At 29.1% G+C, this 20,318-nt stretch overlaps 1 protein-coding gene across 1 annotated transcript in view; it reads left to right on the top strand.

Moving 5' to 3' along the window:
* The first annotated feature begins 585 nt into the window (after positions 1-585).
* The window catches only part of LOC129959549 (fibroblast growth factor receptor-like 1), a 228,584-nt gene continuing 208,851 nt past the window's right edge, over positions 586-20,318 (top strand). Inside the window, exon 1 of the mRNA XM_056072444.1 lies at positions 586-672. The gene's annotated coding sequence lies outside the window, so the exon portion shown is untranslated. The remainder of the gene's footprint in view (positions 673-20,318) is intronic.

The following is a 20,318-nucleotide window of genomic DNA, read 5'->3' as shown; positions in this document are numbered from 1 at the left end:
AACTTGCGACATCTGACTGCTGGAACTTGCATATATTGACGGATGGATACTCTATTATTACAAATCCAATCAAATCAAGGAATAAGTCATTAAAATGTTCCAATAAGCAGCTTTATTTATCTAATCATTCATAGTTTTGGTCTTTAATCTAACCAAACAAATCAATTAGACATTTATGTAATCTTCAATGAAAATTAACACTCTAGCTAATCTGCAATGTAAGAAAATAGTATAGTTAATTTTCAATATAAATGGCTTGGTAAACTTTAATAATTACTGTATCCTGAATAAAAATCCGATCAGATATTCGCTCGAAACTGCATTTTCAATACTTATTCTACGCATATCCGTGTATTCGATCATTTATTTGCTTACAGTAACTGAACATAAAATAAGACGAATATATTTTTTTCAGTCTTTAATACCACATTTGGCTGCATCACCATGATACTCATTACTCAAAGGAAGTTACTATTCAAACAGATCATATCAACGTGATTGTAGGTATTTAATTTCACTATACCTCTTGCAGAGAGGTGTTGCAATGATGCTTGATGTTGCGCATATCTGAATTGCATTAACGCATTTCGAGTGAAGCAAGTGTGATTCATTTTGGACGTTGTTCAATGGAATGAGTATACTTTTCAAATACTTAGGAGACAAATGGTTCAAGTGAGTATGAAATTATGAATCATCTTTCTAAATTAATACTTAATGAATCTTCCTAGAAAATTCATTAACTTTTTGAGCTTAGGTGGGTTAAAAACTGTCCCATTTTTTGCTTAATTTTTTATGCACGGAGGGATATATTTTAAATCCCCTCGAAAAGTTGAAGTCACTCATAGTTATGTTATTTAATATTTTATTTAAAGTTTTTCATTCAGTTGGTAATGCTAAACGCGTAAATAAGTGAAAAATATTTATACAATTAAAAACGCATCAATAAGCTGTGTGTGTACTGCTGTGATTACGGTTAGCGCATTATGTGATGCAGTGAATTTTTGCCGTTTATAATGGTATGTATTGTTTGTAGTAATATGTATTGATTTATTATGAGTGAACAAATTTTTTTATTATTAAAAAATATGTTATTTGATATTTTATACTAATTTTGAAGTTGTGAAATTGTAGGATTATATATGCCCTACTCTTTAAAAAAGGAATGAAATATTGTTATATTTTTCTTATTTTGTGCAACGTTTTATGCTAGGTAATCGAAACGAATGTTTTTATTTTTTTATTTTTTATTATAAAAGAATTATGTGCAATTAGGATATTTATTTTCTTTAAAATCGCGTGCCTGAAAGAGTTAAGAGCTGTATTGCCTAAACGAAAAATGTTTTTCAAATTTTACAAGGCATTTATCATGTTTCAATTTAACAAAACACTCATTTTATTTTTAAAAGACAAAGTTAAATAAGCTGATATTTGTTTCTGTTTGGCTATTCAGTCTAGCATCAAAAATAAAACTCCTTTTAATGTGTTTTTTCATCAATCTGCCCCGCAGTTATTAAATTCTTCTAGCAGAATTAACTAGTTCATAAAAAATGCTATCTTGATGTATTTATGAGGATAAAAACCATCGACATTTTTCAAATAAATGAGCAATTTCTCAAATTATCATTCTATTTCTTCAACTGAATGCCTTTATAAAGTAATTTGAATTCGATTTTGAGGATTTTCTTAATATCATATTATACAAATTTGTCTTGTTTTTTGTAAATTTCATGATTTTTTTATTTTGTTTATTTCTATTTCTTGTAAAATTTTGATGAAATAATTTTTCATCAGTGGGTTAGTTTGTATAAAAAAATTGCATCTTTTGTAAAATAAAGGAATTTTTTTTTCATTCCAAGAAGTTCAAACAGCCAAAATCTTTCCGATAAAGAGAAAATCAAAATTAATCTTTATATTTTTCTTAAAAATTGGAGAATTCTTCAAATTAAAGGATTCGATTGGGTGTTAAAAATATGTTTCACCCGCAGCTAATTTTCATCGCTGAATACTGTAAGAGACTATATTAAAATAATAAATAGTTTGCTGAATATTAAAAAACAAATTTTAGTTTATATTTACTTACATTACTCATGTACTAAATCTGCTTATAAAAGAAATAGAACTGTTTTATACTATTAGTTATTTAATATATTTCGTTTAGGTAAGCCATTTTAATTAAGCAAATTACGACGATTTTAGTTTAAAATTAGAAATTCAAATAATGTTAATCGAATTCCTTATGCTCATCCATATAAATATGAACAATTTTCATAAAAAAATAAAAATAAAATCTTGCAGTGTAAAGTTAAACAAATAGACAAATTTCATCTTCTGAAAAAGAATAGTGTCATTTTTCAAAGTTATGCATTTGAAATTTATTTGCAATAAGAATTACGAATTAAACTAATTATTTACTAAGGATTTGATTTACAAGCGAAAGAACAGAGAATAAAAAAAATCATGAACGTTTTATTATAAGGAATGTTTATATCTGAATTACTATTGTGCCTTATCAATATATTAAAATTTTTTACCTCTCGCAAAATTAGCGGAACTGCAAAATTTAATCGAAGAAAGTAATGATGACTAAAATAAAAATTTTATATAAAATATGTCCAACAAAAAAGTCACTTTTTGAAGAAGAAAAGATAAGGCCATTTTTTTTCTATCCCCAAATTCTCTTTTTTATTTGCGAAAACAGTATATTAAATTTATACACGCTTCTAGTTTCAGTATATTCATTCAAGCAATGACGAAAAATCGTTTTATATAAATATTTTATATGAAATAAGATCTATTTTATTTTAATTAAAATCTCTTTTCAAGGTTGGTGTACATTAAATGTACGTTAAAAAGTACATTTTTTTGCGAAATTATTAAATTTTTTTAAATTTAATATTTTAAATGTTTGAACAGGCTTTTTTTATGAAAGAATTAGAATTTTGTTTCTAAGTCTATTTTTAGGACGTTATGCAGCTTTCTATATTTGCGTTCATATGCTTTATAATGCCATTTTGAATCTTTAAATGCTATTTTCTAAAATATGGAATATGATAGAATTTTCTGACGAAAAATCTGATAAACTAAAATCTAACGCTTAATTTTCATTCAAATTTAGTATAATAATTTCTCAATATGCTCTGGCGTTTCTGAGCTAGAGAATAAGTAATCTAATAATTTAGAAATATTATGTTTTGGTACTTCACAATGTGAATAAAATAGAAAATTTCGTGTTATGTATCAATCAAACTTCAATATTTAACGAATGAATGTGAATACAGCATAATTTTTAGTTCAGGAACTAGATAATATATTTCTTAAGCTATCTGCACAATTTTAAGCAAATCATTTGATAAACCTCTAAACTAGAAATTTTTTCCTTTCTACCTTTTTTCAGTAAAAAATGCCCTTGTATCCAATTTTTAAAAAAATAATTTTGCCACTTAACTAGTTTGATTTCATAGATGTTTTTTCAATATTTTTTAACTAAATATTTAAAAATATGACTATTTTCGAACGTTTTTCAAAAAATCCATCCCGAACGTAGTCATATATATAAAAAAAAAGTGGATTAACACCTATACAAAACAAATGCTTTTTTTAGCATATTTGATTCCAATTTATATTGTTTCAAAGAAAATCTGACCCCAGATATCTAATAGTATTTTTTTTCTTCTCGAATTATTATTATCTTTAAGAATTCTACACCTAAAAGAATTCTAAATGCTTTAAAGAGGAAAAATGGAGTAAATTTCTCTTCACACACACACACACACACACACACACACACACACACACGCACGCACGCACATATATATATATATATATATATATATATATATATATATATATATATATATATATATATATATATATATATATATATATATACACAGAGAGAGAGAAGAGAGAGAGAGAGAGATAGAATTAGACGTTTACAGATTTTATTTTCGTAAAATTACATTAGAATATTGTTTTCAAGTTGATTTCGAGGGATATTTAAAGACGAACGAGCCATTTTGAACTATGGGCATAAGGCTAGAATGTCTGAGGCGGCATTCACTTTCTTAACTTTTTAACTTTCACGCTATTCTCACTGGAGGACATTTGACCCTCGACGTCAGATTTTCCGCGCATACTGAGCCATATACCTGTTGAATCTTCAGTGGAATAGGAGTTCGAAACTGAAACCATCCTCTCTAGAAATCGAGACCGTAACCCTAGGTTACACTGTTGTCTGTAAATTATAAGAAACAGACAAAATAGAAATTTTAATTTACTAAAACAGTTTTTGATGAAGACTAAATCCTTATAATTTTTACAAGGATCTAATGCATCAAATTGCTAGAATTGTTTTTAAATAAAATCTTTATAAATAAAATTATGCTAAAAAATAGATTATAATACCAGTCAGACAGATAAGACTCACTAAAAAATGCTGAATTACGCTATGTTATATTTACGTCCTGCTTTGAAGTAATAGAAGTATCATTTTGGGATACATTTAATAAATTCGAATCACCCCCGGCACATGTGCCAGCACGGTGTTTTAAAAACTTTCATACCATGCCAACAAGATAACATTTGAATAACAATATCAGATTTTACATACCTGTTGCTTGAGGGAAGGAGCTCAAAAGAAGCAACGGATCTGGTTTGAATGTGTACATTTTTTTTAAGGTCTAACATCGAAAAGTCTTCGAAAATGTAGGTGGCAACATGTAGTAGGTAAGGGGCTTTAAGTGTTTTACGGTTTTACAGATTTTAAAAATATCGATAAAAACATATTATTTCGTTTATTTCAATATTTTTTGTTTATGTACTTATTTTATTTATTAAACTGTTTTTCACTACTGTTTATTTCTGATTTTTTACTTGCGAGTTTGTCTTGGGGGGATTTTCTGGTTTTTGTTGTTGTTGTCTTTGCCAGCCGGATGGTTTGTTGAAACGTTTTAAAATTATTTAAAATTTATATAAAAAAAAATTTTTGCTTGAACTTTACCCGATTTTATATTATTTTCAACTTAAAATTTTTATGGTTTTTGATTGATAAATTTTTATAATAAGCTATTTTCACACAGGCATAAATTTAATTCATTTCAACTATTATCAAATTTACTAAAGAAAAGTCTAATAGCGCAATTAAAATTTAGTAAAGTTTCAGAAAACTTAATTTTGCATTAATAAAATTTAGGCATAAAGAACAGGAACAATTTCCAAAAAAATAGAACCATCCCAGCGTTCCCACAATTATCAACCAGGAGGTAAGGGGGTGGTATTAATGTTCATAGAAGTAAATTTAAACTGATTAAAGGCTAAAATTATAAAAAAGAAAGTAAAACGTATATCTATACTCCAACCTTTCCTTGGGGTCTCAGTTTTCTTTTCATTCACGTTTCTGAAAATAAAATAAAGTTGAAAAATTAATACAAGGTCTAAAAGTACCTTAAATCGTAAGCGAGTATTGAAAGAATGCGTTAGATGGAGTGACAGCTGGTATGATTTGCCTTCAGGTACCCAGGTCCTTTTAGAAAATTTCTTTGAAAGAAATCAGGTGGAGCTTTGTAAGCTGCTCCTGCCCCGCAGGTCTGGTCCGGCAAGCTGGTGGATAGTTTTACCCTTTGACCTATTACAGACTTTACACCTTTTCCTTAAGACTAGTCACCGTGGGTCTTTATATTCTTTTTTAAGGAGAGTGAATCTGAAGGGTGGACGGTGATGTATTTCCATTCTGAGAGCCGCTCGTGATAGACGCGTTTTTAGAGCTCTTCTAACCCTAATCTTACACGCGCTCTCACTCAACGATTGTGCTCACAGCAGTGGTTTTTTTATTTGCCTTGCTATTCTGAATTTTTAGCAAATCTTTCTGCGAGATTGTTTTCCAGTCTGGTGCATAATAGAATCATACCTTATTTGAGTATCTTTATGCATATTTTTATTGCATTTGAACTTTGAATTTTTCAATCATGCCGAAAACCTCTAAAAATATTGAGGCAGTACCTAATCATCCAAAATTATCGGCGCATCAGTCCAGATCTCGCCAACGATGTACCCGCCCTGCAGATTACCGCAACCCGCATGCTAGACGCACTCATAATAATCGTGCGCATTCGAAAAAGAGCACCGATAGAGGAAATGAATACCAAAATTCGAGAAGTAAAAATGAACCCATTAAAACTCCTATCAGGGCTGCTGAACGTCAATATATTCCAGAACCAATAACCACCAGCGAGGGGAATGCTGATAAAGCACAGATGATTCGTTACAAAAAGATAGCGGTAAAGACCCACCAAGAAATTATTGATGACCTACGCAACAAAGGATTGGAGAATACGGAAGCCTGTATTCGAAGAACTCAGATGACTGCGAGTTTCAAGAAAGAAATTGAAGAACTTGAGGATGCAATGCTTAATATTGGACTCTGCCCAAACACAAGTTGTGAAACCCGTCATCCGGTAACCCCTGAAATCTTTGAAGCTGAACTACGAGAAATCACTCCTGAAATCGAAATGGAAATTGAAGAGGGTTTCATTCAAGTAGATAAGAAGCATGCTGCCAAAAAAAGGCCCCCTCCTGAGACTGAGACCCTGAAGATTAACAATAAATATAAGATCTTGGAATACTTTGATAATATGCTCTGAGGGTCAGGAAAATATCCCTGATCCACACCAAGAAAATATGTGCGATCAGTCTCAAGATTTCTGAAGACCATAACTTAATCCTACCAGATATTCAGATTTTCTCCCTGAAAACGGTTAAATAATGCAAAAATGGATTTTTCTCAATAACTTCTGACAATGAATATGACAGACTAAAAAATCACTGAATTATTAGATGCAACAAATAAGGAATATATTCTTTCTATAGCTTTCAAAACAAGTCCCTCAAAATCGTAATCAAAGAACCCCTAACTAATGGAAACAAAGAAGAAATAGTTGACGAACTAAAATCCCTAAACTTTTTTCAGAATCTCCCAAATGAAAATCCTCAAGGATAATCGTATCCATCCCATATTGTTCTTTAAAAGGAAGAGGAATGAAAATTACTAATCCATCTTCCACCTCGGAATATGAATTAAAACACATTGAAAAAATAGTAAATCCGCGATGTGCTTCAGATACGCTGGGTTCTTCAATAGCGTAAGAAACTGCAAATGTAAGCTTAAATGTATCAAGTGTTCTGGAGATCACTAAACTAATGAATGCCCTATTGAGGAAAAAATTGCTGAATGGAAATACTAGATTGTATTATTGGAATAGGACACCTCACCTCCTGCCAGGCATCCAAAGCTTTTCCTATCACCAAATCAAATTTCCAAGTAAAAATTGTACGCCGAAACGACAGGAAAAAGGTTCCTAAGCCACCTGTCACTGAGTCTGATTGATAAGAAATCTACAAACTATCCAGCTCAAAAAAATAATGGATGAATTATCCCTCCTCCCCTAAAACATCTGTTTGAAATCTTGAAAGAAATTCTGCAACTGCTGAATGTATTCCCTGGACTCCTGAAAATCGATGCAAAAACTGGATCAACTGACAGAGAAGATGAAGGAGAAAAATCATTCTCATTAATGCAGTACTTGAGAGATGATTCAGTCCTTTCTCTCTACTCAGTTCCCTCTAAATTCGAAGTAAAGACTTCCAGAACTTCAGTCTCCTCCTGATAAGTCCGAAGTATCTCCTTCTGCTATCCCTCTTCTGATAGGCACAGAGACTCAGATCTCTCATGTTTACTGTACCTACAATCCGCACCAGTGTTCGCCTTTTTCATTCTGTCTCAAATATTTGACTTTTCTTTTGTTTCAGCTTAATTCACCCACTCAAAAGACATAAAAATATTCACCTTGGATGGATAAAAACACATGTTGGTCATCAAGATAACGAAACTGCTGGCAGTTTAGTTGGACAAGTGTTTGACAGAACAGAAGGTATCCGAATCAACCATCCTACCACCCGCAGTTAATTTAAAAGAGAACTAAAGCAACTATCCATCAATATGTAAGAAAGGGAATAGGACTCAAGCATCACTGGAAGAAAAATCCATCGCTTTCGGAAGAAAGCTTGTTAACATCAAGAGTGGCAGAAATATGCGATCATGTTCGTAATAGAAAGTGGCCCCTTTCCAACTCTCTTCAAACAGTTTAACCTGAGCACTGTAGACAAGTGCGTATACAGTAGAATTGGGGATCCTCTGTATTATGCAGTTTCCAACTTGCTCTTTTACTACCTCCTTTCAACTGGAAAATCCTGTAACGGATGTAGAAACTTTCTGATGGAAGAGAGTTCTTCGCTAACAGCTTCTCTAAGATTCGATTACGCATGAAGTTTATTGGTGAATGTGATGTGTTTCTCCACAGAGACCTCAACATCTGATTCATTTATTCCAACTGGACTATTACCTTCATAAGTGAATCCTAAAAGGCCACTTGATTACTTCCCTAGAGATTTAGTGACACTTTCAGGAATGGTCTTTTTTTACTGTAGACTGTTCTTTTTTAAGTATATATTTTCAATTTTAGATTTCTTTCATCCTGTTATTGGACTCTTTGCACCTGCAGATGAACATTGCCTTGAAATTTTCGAATAATTTAACAAATTTACAAAATGTTTTTATACCGCTATTTCCCATTTATGTTGGTGCTTTGTCTCTGGTTATCATTCTGTTGTGTGTACTTGTTCTTTCTTTTGTCACTGATTTCTTTTCCATTGTTTTTTAATCTATTTTTCAAAAACTATTTTAGTTTCAATTTTCTACTTCTTTCTAGAACCAAAATTTGTTTTTTTTTGGCTCTGTGCTTCTATCTTTGCAAAGCTCCAATGCTATTTATTATTAATTGTCTTCAACAGAAGATCTTATACTTTCTACTTTCTCGACAAGACTCGATTTCTACTTCTTTCTACTTCTTCTAGAACCAAAATTTGTCTTTTGGCTCTGTGCTTCTTTCTTTGCAAAGCTCCAATGCTATTTATTATTAATTGTCTTCAACTGAAGATCTACTTTCTACTTTCTCAACAAGACTCGACTCCCTATTTGGTGACTGATTTATGTCATATAAAAGGGACATATTATCTTCTTGGAGAACTGAAGGAATTTCTTTTGTTTTAAGTTTCTCAACTATGCCTTTATCTAACCCACTAAACTTCTGAGGATCTAAAATTGTTTTGAGTTTTTAATACTGTTCAAGTACCGTAATATTTTTGTCTCATAGATTTGTAAAAGAATTAAAATGAAAACTTAAGAAAACTGCCGTTCCATCGTATACATTGTACTTTTGTAGTTATTTTCATCGTCTAACCTATATTTTCACAGACATAAGTAGGAATTCCTTTGGAGGCATTGTGGTCATGTTTCAGCTTCAGAATTGGAAGGTTGAAGGCTCAATATGTGATTCTCCGAAAGATTCACCATATATGCAGGTATGGTGCATGTTAAATGTGTTTAACACTAAATATAGAAGTTCGAGGACTAAGCACTTGTTCAGGTATGGTGCTGGTTATCTGATAAAAGGTTTGCTCCCAAAGTGTGTGACTTCCAAACGGAAAGATAAACCAACTAAACTCCAGGAGTACGAAGCTGGTAGGTGCTCTAAGCTTATTTCAAAGTTTCTTATTACAATTTCCAATAGTGCCTAGGGTATAATTATAAAAAAAAAGCTTAAATGCATGAAATATTAGATTGCAAACATAAAGATAAATTTTAAAAACGAAGCAGTTTTTTCTCCTTATATTTCCTGAGTTCCAGAAATGCTTGATGTTTCAAGAAATGTATTAATGGCGTCCATTCAGGGGACATCACAGTCATATCGCAAATGTGACTGATCGCTAAATTCACTTTGTCTTACTCTGAGCTGCAACATCACGATGTTTATCCTTCTGTGAAATGCACAAAAAGCTTCCAAAATTGTTTTGGGTAACATGAATTAACTTCATTGTTGTTGTATGTAAACCGCATGAAATATATTGGATTCTATTTGTCTATTGACGTTACTTTGTTAGATGAATTATATTTATATCTGAGTATTGCAAAAGGAGGCTTTATTGTTGCTTGATATTTCAAGAAATGTATTAATCACTTCCATTCAGGGGACATCACAGTCATATCACAAATGTGACTGATTGCTTAAATGCACATTGTCTTACTCTGAGCTGCATTATCACGATCTTTATCCTTCTGTGAAATGCACAAAAGCTTCCAAAATTGTTTTGGGTAACACATTTTATATGTTTCCTTTAAACATGAATTAACTTTATTGTTGTTGTATGTAAATTGCATGAAATATGTTGAATTCTATTTGTCTATTGACGTTACTATGTTAGATGAATTATATTTTTATCTGAGTATTGCAAAAGGAGGCTTTATTGTTGCTTGATGTTTCAAGAAATGTGTTAATCACGTCCATTCAAGGGACATCACAGTCATATCACAAATGTGACTGATTGCTTAAGTGCACATTGCCTTACTCTGAGTTGCATCATCACGATCTTTATCCTCCTGTGAAATGTACAAAAACTTCCAAAATTATTTTGGGTAGCACATTTTATATATAGAATTTAAACATGAATTAACTCTATTGCTGTCGTATGTAAATCGCATGAAATTTATTGGATTGTATTTATCTATTGACATTACTATGTTAGATGAATTATATTTATGCCTCAGTATTATAAAATGAGGCTTTATTGTTAATCTTGTTATCTTCTGTGTTATACCAATTTGCACACTTTTCACCATGTATATAGCTACTTGAAGAGAGATTTTAATATAGTTTAACCAAGAAAGAATGCATTTCTTTATTCATATAACTTCCATCACAATTTTATAGGTTATCTGAAAGAAAAAGTACTCAGAGTTTTAGATAGTAATCTAAAATGACATTTTTGTCACTTCATTAAATGGAAAATAAAATAAAAGTCATTATGTTCTAAAACTGAATTCAAACACAAGCTGAAGCACATTTTCATGGATAAAACGGAAATTTCTGTGTGAAGGGGATTCACATTACTTTTGCTATCTTTATTTTTCCAACCTTGCTATTCAATTATACTTCATTGAATAGCAACATCATTGCCATTTCTGGATACCAAATATCATTTCTTTACAAAATAAAAAATAAATAATTGAAATCAGAATTTGAACACAAGAATAGGCGTATTTAAAAATCAAATCGAATTTCTACTTTTGTGTGGTAGATACGTTTTCTTTAGACCACAAGGGGTGAAAAAAATTCGGACGATTTTCCGCTTTTTCTGTACGTCATTAGGAACACTCGAGTTCTTCCTCCCTTTCTTCTTATCTGTTTCCCAAGGGAAAAGTTTCCTATCGTTTTGTTGTTTTTTTCCCCCCGTTATTAAATGTTCTTCGGTAAGCTGAACTTCAAATTGTTTTCGGTTAGAAGATGCAAAAGAACTCGCATTTGTTTCGTCTGCCTGTCATTAATGCTTATTGTTAGGAGTGTCGCTGCCTGAAATAAAGAAGAATTCTCTTTGCTTTGAAAAGAAAAGAGGAATTTTTCAGCTTGAGAGCTCACATTTTTTTGAATAAGAGACAAAAAGACTTTAGTTTCTTTTGCTTCACTTTACGTCTCGTTTGGGTAAAAAAGTAGATAATTTTGCGAATGAAATATTTGTATCCTTTATTTACCGCCATTAGTGCAAACTTGTCAAAAGTGGAGAGTGAATACTAGAGTGACTAATTTCTTTTGTGTTTACATTGACTATCGAAAAAAATTATAATAATAATCTACCATGGATTTCTATATTGTTAAAATAAACAGATAAAGTTAAATTGGTACATTATACGAAAACAGTAAATTAAATGTATGTAGATAATTACGTGGAAATAATAATTTATCATTTCTTAATCTTTCATCAATGTAAACGTCTCTGATGTGTACTATATCTACTTCTAATTAATTGAGCGTTCGTAGTTTATCGCTTTTAAACTATACAAATAGTAAAATTGATATTTTCAGTAAATGCCCTTTGTTAAAATGTAGATAATTTTACGAGATTAAATGACTTTATTGTTTATTAGCAACCACCAGCAGTAAAATTTTTACAGTTTACTCATTAGCTACTCTTCATTAAATATATAAAATTCTGTAGTAAAAAGAAACTATATTATAATGTCACACCAAGTTTTTTAAACCATTTTAATTAATTTGACTTATTTCATGTCCTTAAAGATAGAATTTCATACTCGATTTTCCCAGACTCCTTAAAGTATTAGTTTTAAAATTTATAGTTTTATTAATTTTGCTATTTTCAAAAATAATTTATTCATTTTATTAAATATTGATTCCATATTAGAGGCGGATTTATGCAATTTGCGACACCTAGGTAGTACACATTATAATATCCCTATTTTGACAAGTTGCTCAAATTGATTTCATATTTCAAAACTTTATAAAATTAATTAACATATTAATGCTTTGTTTTAGGTTAATTTTTTGTTTTGGTATCTTTGTGAAATTGTCTTTATTTATTCTGTCTTGATTGAGCGTCATCTATATTTGTACACATAATTAACAAAGCAGACGCTTGATATATATAAATGTTATAATAACTCAGTGAACATAATGAATTAGTTAGGAATATATATTCGACAAAGTGTTAATGTTATCCTTATAATAATAATTCATAAAATTTGTTATAATAATTATTAATAATTATAATAATTAATAAAATTTGTAATAATAATAATCAATAATTATGATAATTCATAAAATTTGTTATAATACTTATTAATAATTATAATAATTAATAAAATTTGTAATAATAATAATAATTAATAATTATGATAATTCATAAAATTTGTTATAATAATTATTAATAATTATAATAATTCCTAAAATTTGTAATAATAATAATAATAATAATTAATAATTATGATAAATCATAAAATTTGTTATAATAATTATTAATAATTATAATAATTCATAAAATTTGTTATAATAATTAATAATTATAATAATTCATAAAATTTGTATTTTTTGAAAATTAATTCATTTGGCAATTAAGTTAATAATAATTTTCAATTCATCAGCTTGATCTTTCCTTCCCCTTCAACCTTGGGCCCTAGGGTCTGCTTAGTTAGAAATTCGCTAATGGGGCCAACTAATACTAAACCTGAGAAGAATCTTTTCCAGAAATCCTTGTTAATTTAAAATCCGAAGTCATAAATTAAAAACTAACAAATATAAAATAATTAATTAAAATGAAAAATGTTCTTTTTAGTAAGTTAATAAAAATGTATTATAAAAATTCCTTTCGGATAATTTATTTGTTTAATTTTAGAATGAACAGGGAAAACAACCGAGATGTTTTTTTCTTTTAGATTTCACTGATTACACTCAGTAGCAACACATAGGTAGTAAAAACATCTAAGTGATGATGCACCGTTTCGTATTTAGTTTCTAAATAAAGTGAAGAAATCAATTAAGCATTTTGGAAAAGTATATATTTCTGTTGGATCAAAGCTGTATCAAATTTGGTTCAAAATTTGTTACACATCTATAATTTTATTGGAGAAATCATTGTTGACTTTTATCCGTCTGATTAGTTGGATTTTTGAGTTTTCATTTTCACATACGCACAGGTAGACCGACAGACAGACAAACAATTTAAACATTGTTGGATTCAGTTTAGAAGATGATGCCGATTCACAAATTTTATGTAAAGACAACCAGTCAAATTTTATCATGCTAGCGGATTTATTAATTTATTTTTCATTGAATTTTCATGTTTCCATACACATTTTCCCTTTAATATATATATTTGGAACAAGACTTAATACATATATTCAACTTTTTTGAAAAGACCACATTTTATTTATCTAACTGTTTAGAATTTAACATTATCTTATGACTATACACACAAGCAAACAATTTTAAAAAAGCACACAGGAACATCTAGAAGCAACAAAATATTGAATTCAATTTTTTAAAACTATATTTTATCTATTGTGCCAGAATTAAATTATTTGCGGTTGCAAGAAAAACCCATTAATTAAAGGGAAATGAAACCGAATATACTACAATATACTTAGCTTGAAATAGCCAAACAATTTTATTTTAAATCGGATGAAATAATAGGTTGAGTTGATGCTTGAAAATAATCAGGATTTCATGGAATTGAAATAGACAAAATGTATGGTTTCAATTTTTTTTTTTTTTTTTTTGAAATTTTGTTTCTCTAATATTAGAGACATAATATATATATTACAGTTTTGGAGATTAAATTATTTTTGCCTTCTGATATCATTAAAAATGATTATAAACAATAACAAGCGACTTATCTTGTATTAACAAATTGTAAAATCGATTGCAGTAATGATTTTTATATGAATTCGAAATTTCAGGCTTTTGTTTTAACTTATTTATACGAACATAATTCTTCATTTTTATTATGAGTTATGAGAGGAACTATAATATACGTTTTTATTATGAGTTATGAGAGGTACTATAATATACGTTTTTATTATGAGTTATGAGAGGTACTATAATAGGTATAACTTTATTATAAGAATTATGAGAGGTAAGGCAATATATTTTATCCAAAATGCCTCTAACAAAATAGTCATGAATTGTTTTCAGCTGTTATACTAATTTTGGTGACCAAGTTAAATTTTCAATTACCGTTATTATGCCTCGTCACTTCTATATATAAGCACACAGTGTAATATAGAAACAAAGCGAAATAATTTTTCAAAAGCTATTCCTAAATAATCAGCTACAGAATCTTAGATTTTTAAATTTTTATTGGAAGTAGTAGCTTACATCAAACTTATAGGCGCAATCTATATATTGACATATCAAAATTAATAAAAATTTTGCTCTAATATCAATATAAAAACTACTTCATGTTTAGAAATCAAATCATGAATATTAGATGCTCAGATATTTTCTCAGTACGAAGCATTAATACGAAGCATGCTGAATAATTTATGAATTGTACCTAATCCCTGTGAATTTTTTAAAGACAAAATGAATTTTGTCTCGCCATGCATTATAAATATATAATTCTATCCTCAAAATATATCCAAGTTATTGCATTAAATTTCATTCTTAGCAACTTGATTTTTTAATTCTGCTTTAAACTCTTCCATTAAATTTTGAAATCAGTGCGAATGCTGAATATTTATGTTTTAGTTTTATTTGCCACTCAAATAAATCTCCAGCTTAAAGGAGAATGATTTCATTTCAATAAATTCTTTAAAATTATGCATTTTTTTCTCTTTTTTTGTGTGTGTTTACGAAACTTTTTTGATTTTTTCGTTAACCTAGATGGGAGTTCTTAAAATTCAATTATCAGTATCAAGCAATAATCCTCCTAGCTTTTTATATTTGTAGAATAATTCTCTTATAGTGATAAATTATTAGTCTCTCATTCCCACTCATATACTTATTATGTTTTTTAAACATTATAAATGACTTAGAGAAAATTTTAATGCATATATCTTGAGTGGGAAATTTTTATAATTTATATCATTTATAAAACGATCATTACCAGTGACCACTAACGTTTATAGTACTTAGAAATCCTCAATGGCCGACATAAAATATATTTCCAGATATTTTATTGTAATAATAACATTTTCAAGATGTCGAACAGCTTCTTTTTTTATCAGGCATTTTTTTTAAACTTTGCCATTTTTCATGTTTGTAAACATAGAAGTTTGTAAATTAATCGTCATTCATTTCTTAGTATGATAAAGATTTGAAATTATTTTCACATGTATATTTTAGATGGTAATATATCACTTAAATATTTCCCTAACTAAATTAATTATTAAATTCTGCTTTCATACTTGGAGAGCCACCCAGTAGTGAATTTGAGAAAACACTTGCTTTCTAGATAGAAAATAATAGATATAAATAGAAAATTGTTAAAATAAAAATAAATATCTTTTGTTTAGTACAATGATAAAAGTGTAGTTTCAAAAGCCTGCTTTAAATTAATTTATAAATGTATTGTTTTATTTTCTAGAAAACAGATTACTAGTGATTAAAGCAAAATTTTTATGAAATAATTCAAAACATTCATTATGTTTAAAATTGTAGTGATTATTGTTGTTTTATTCAATACATGTGCATGTACAAAGTTTTTAAAATTTGGTTAAAAGCCCTTCTAGCCAGATGAAAATTCTTCCCGAGGCATTATTATTATGTCCAGAATTTATACCGATTCGGAGTGTCAGTGGAGTTAAAAATCAACAAATTTATTCACTTCTTTATTTGAAATATGATTCGTAAATAAAAGAGTCTGTACTCATATATAGTTATTTTGGTGGTGCCTTTAATAACAAATTATAATTTTCTTTTTCGATTTTTATTACTAATCAAAGCATATTTGTTTGGGCTTCAATTTTCAAAAGAACAAAATGCAAGCAAACATCATCAAGTTATAAAAAATAATCTGTGGAATCAATCATTCATTTGCGTTTCGAGACATTCATAATGAGTGTTGAAGATTTATGAAGTAACATATTTTTCCAACCTAACATAATATTAATGCAAGATATAATTACGATGCTCTGTATTTGTAATATTTTATTAATTTATCGTCTGGATTAATCATCTTTCATTGCAGAGAATTAATAAAGTTTACCAGAAATATTAGATAAGATTAGAAAAATTAAAAAGACCAACATTCTTTTCTCTGAAAACATGATCCATTTACGAAACTTACGCCAGTTCAAAAGCTCATGTTTATGATCTTAATAACAAATCATTGTTATTTTTTTCGTCTGCTGTATTTGATTAGTTAGCGTCAAAGTGCATCTTTGTGATTTCCTTTTAAACGAGTTTGATTGATTATCAAATAATGACTCATTATATTAAAACTTTCAGAGGAGTTTATTATTTTAATCGATACACTGCTGGAAGGTCACGATGACTGACAGTGGTTTACGAAATTATACCCTAAGCGTATGATTATTTACATTAAAATAAGATTACGATGTCCAGAATTGGGAGAGTTTATGCAAACCATCAGCCAGCTGATAACCTTTCAATATGTACGAATAGTACAGCTTGTCACAAATATGAAACCACCGGAAAGGGCATAAACGTCCTAATCTTTTGGAATATGAGAAGTGATTCATGAAATTTAAATCCATTCAACAACTCGTAAATTTCAGCCACTGCCAAAAAGACAAAAATAGCATTCATTTCGAGAAGCGCCGAAATGTTCAACTTTGGTACTAGAGATAATTGGATTGATGATATTTCTTGTCAGATGTCTTCATTTCAAAATCAACATTCTAACCTTTCATCGCATCTACAGCATATCTTTACAAACCGGCTACCAGACTGTAATTATCATATCATTCTGACAAGCCTGTTTATGGTCTGGATATATTTCGCTTCGACACATTTGACGGAACTCGTTCCGTTACCGGAACTTACGGTCCTGTAGAAAAACAGCAACCATCTTCATAAATAAACAGTATGATTGTAAAAAAAAAAAGAATTACTAGGCAATCGATCAATGCCTTTTTTTCTACTCAACAAAATACAAAGAAATCCTTGTTATTTTTGCTTCTGGGGAAATCAAAAAGGACAAGGACCCTAAGATTAAGTTTGTGTATTTGTGACACGTTAGTATTTCATGTTTTTGGTTAAATAAATATCGTAAATCTCTCAACAGTAAGAAATGTGCGCTCGATTCTTCTTGTTAGAACCATGTTTTATTTTGTTCCTTAGTTTTATTTTGTGGTATATCTTCTTTTTTTCATAATTTCATTTCGCAGGACGGGATTTTTGAACTTTTTTTATTTTTAGGTTTATTATTTTTTATATTTTAAATTAGGATTAGCTGAATTTTTTCTACTTGAGGCGGTATTTTCCCCTTAATCGTTTTACAGTAAGTGACAATTGAAAATTTATTTGTTTATGAAAATTCTGTTATTCGAAGCAACAACAATACACATTATAATCTCTATCTTATTAAAACTATTTATAGGACCGGCAACATATAAAGCTTTGAAATGAATTTTTTTCTATTTTGTTCCTTGATATGTAATTGAATTATTAGTTCTTTGGTTATTTTGCATTTAGTTTTGAATTCAACAATGTTATCAGTTACTTGCTAAATATTTTGAATTGAAGAAAAAATGATAAGTTAAAATTTAAAAAAATAAAATATATGAATACTTTTAAAATCACTTTAATTCTAAGTAAAATTTAAGTTAAAAATTAAATTTTAAATATAATTTTAATGTTTCTTCTATTTATTTCTATAGATTAAGAAATTTCTTTGTTGAAAAATAAAAAATAAATCTTTAATGTAATATTAAATGAAATGTTGAAAAACATAGACATGAAATTTAGATTTAACAAAAATACTTTATTTACATTTCATATCAGTAATTAAAATTAGACCACTTTTCTGACAAAGCCTTTTAAGGCGTTTTATACCAGAGTGGGCTGGCCCATTATTTTCACTTAACTGAACTGGGGAATCACGCCTAGCTTGAAAGAAATGCTTATTTTTGAATACTTATAAAATATGATGGCGAGTTTAATTCATGAAAAGTTGTGAGTTGCTGACAATTCTGGATCATCGAATAAGCAAGGTAGGCAAAGGATTTTTTCCTCTCTATATTTTCTAAGAATCTCATTTTGTCCTTTCATTTGATTTAGAAGGATCATGCCTTCAAATTTATTCGAATTAAAGTAAAGTATCGTTCGCATTTCAGATAATTTTTCTTATAGTATTTTTTAATGTTTTTATATTCGCTTATAGATTAGTGTGTGGTCTAATTATATTGGCAGTTGTCTGTGCAATCTATAAGTGAACAGTTCTTAAAAACTTTGCATAATAATATTTAGATTGTGTTAAAAAAAATTGTGACATTTCACTATTTTATTTAAAATTGTTTTTAGTTTAAAAACATTTATACGTGAAAAATTCACACCGACTTGGTGATGACCTATAATTATAGGGGCCACGGTGGCCTGGTAGTAAGGCTTCGGAACCGGAGGGTTTCAGGTTCGAGACCCGATTCCACCGAAGAACCGTCGTGTAAGCAGGCGTGGTGCACTCTAAACCATCCGGGCCAAACGTCCTCCCGCTGGTGTGATGTAATGTAGTACGGTGTGGAGAGGGGTATGCCAGCTCAGGTGTCGTTCTCGTCAACCAGACCGTGGCTCAAAATTACGAGGTCCGTCCCAAAATAACTCTAGTGTTGTTTTAAAACGGGACGTTAATATAACTAAACTAAACTAAGCCTACAATTATACGTTTTGTTAATTCAATTTATCATTATATATATTAATTAATGACTGTTCACATCGAAATTAAATAAAAGTCAATAAAAACTTTCTGACTTTCGACGTTGAGGAGATGAAATGCCCTCTCCCCCAAACTTATACCGCTTAAGAGGCTTTGCTGAGTTTAATCCGGTTTGGTGCCATCTAGTTTTAAACATCTTACTGACTGTTATAGAATGAATAAGACTATTAAATTGGGCCATGAGTTCATCATTTAATGATGATAGGGAAGATTTAATTGAAATATCTGCTTATCTTTAATTAAAAATATTCTTACATAATAAAATATACTTGTTAAAAAATTTTAATCTTTAACCAAACCTTTATTCCTAAATATCATAAGATGATAACGTTTTAGACCTGATTAATCTATATTTATTTCATTTTAAAAATTTGCTTTGATTACGTTACAGCCATAATGTTCACTCACGCATAAAAAATTAATGAATATTGTAGCAACGAGCGTGAATATAAATATAAACAATGAAAAGTAACATTTTAATTTATCTATTTGAAAATATTCTTACAATATTAATGCCATAGAAGAAAAAAAATAATTGCATAGAAATATACCTGGTACCACTGGGAAGCTCAATTTTTGAATTTTATAATGGTTTATAAATGTTTTTTGTGCAAAAATACACTCTGAAGTTATTAAGAAAAAACGTTAAAATTTCGATTCATTTTTCAACTAAACACCTAATTAAAATTTTGAACGATCCTTTCGTAATACGCGCTTATTACCTAAGAAGTAACTACATGCCAAATTTGATAGCCCTTGGATCAACAGTCTGCCTTGTAGAGTATTTAGAATAATTTTTTTCATCACAATTGTTAATAATACAATTTTTTTCATCACAATTGTTAATAATACAATTTTTTTCATCACAATTGTTAATAATACAATTTTTTTCATCACAATTGTTAATAATACAAATTTTTTCATCACAATTGTTAATAATACAAATTTTTTCATCACAATTGTTAATAATACAAATTTTTTCATCACAATTGTTAATAATACATAATAATGCAATAACGCTACGT

The sequence above is a fragment of the Argiope bruennichi genome, chromosome X1 (assembly GCF_947563725.1).
Source record: "Argiope bruennichi chromosome X1, qqArgBrue1.1, whole genome shotgun sequence".
NCBI classification, from domain to species: Eukaryota; Metazoa; Arthropoda; class Arachnida; order Araneae; family Araneidae; genus Argiope; species Argiope bruennichi.
Note: the sequence above shows the minus strand (reverse complement) of the source record. Positions and strands in the feature narration are given on the sequence as shown.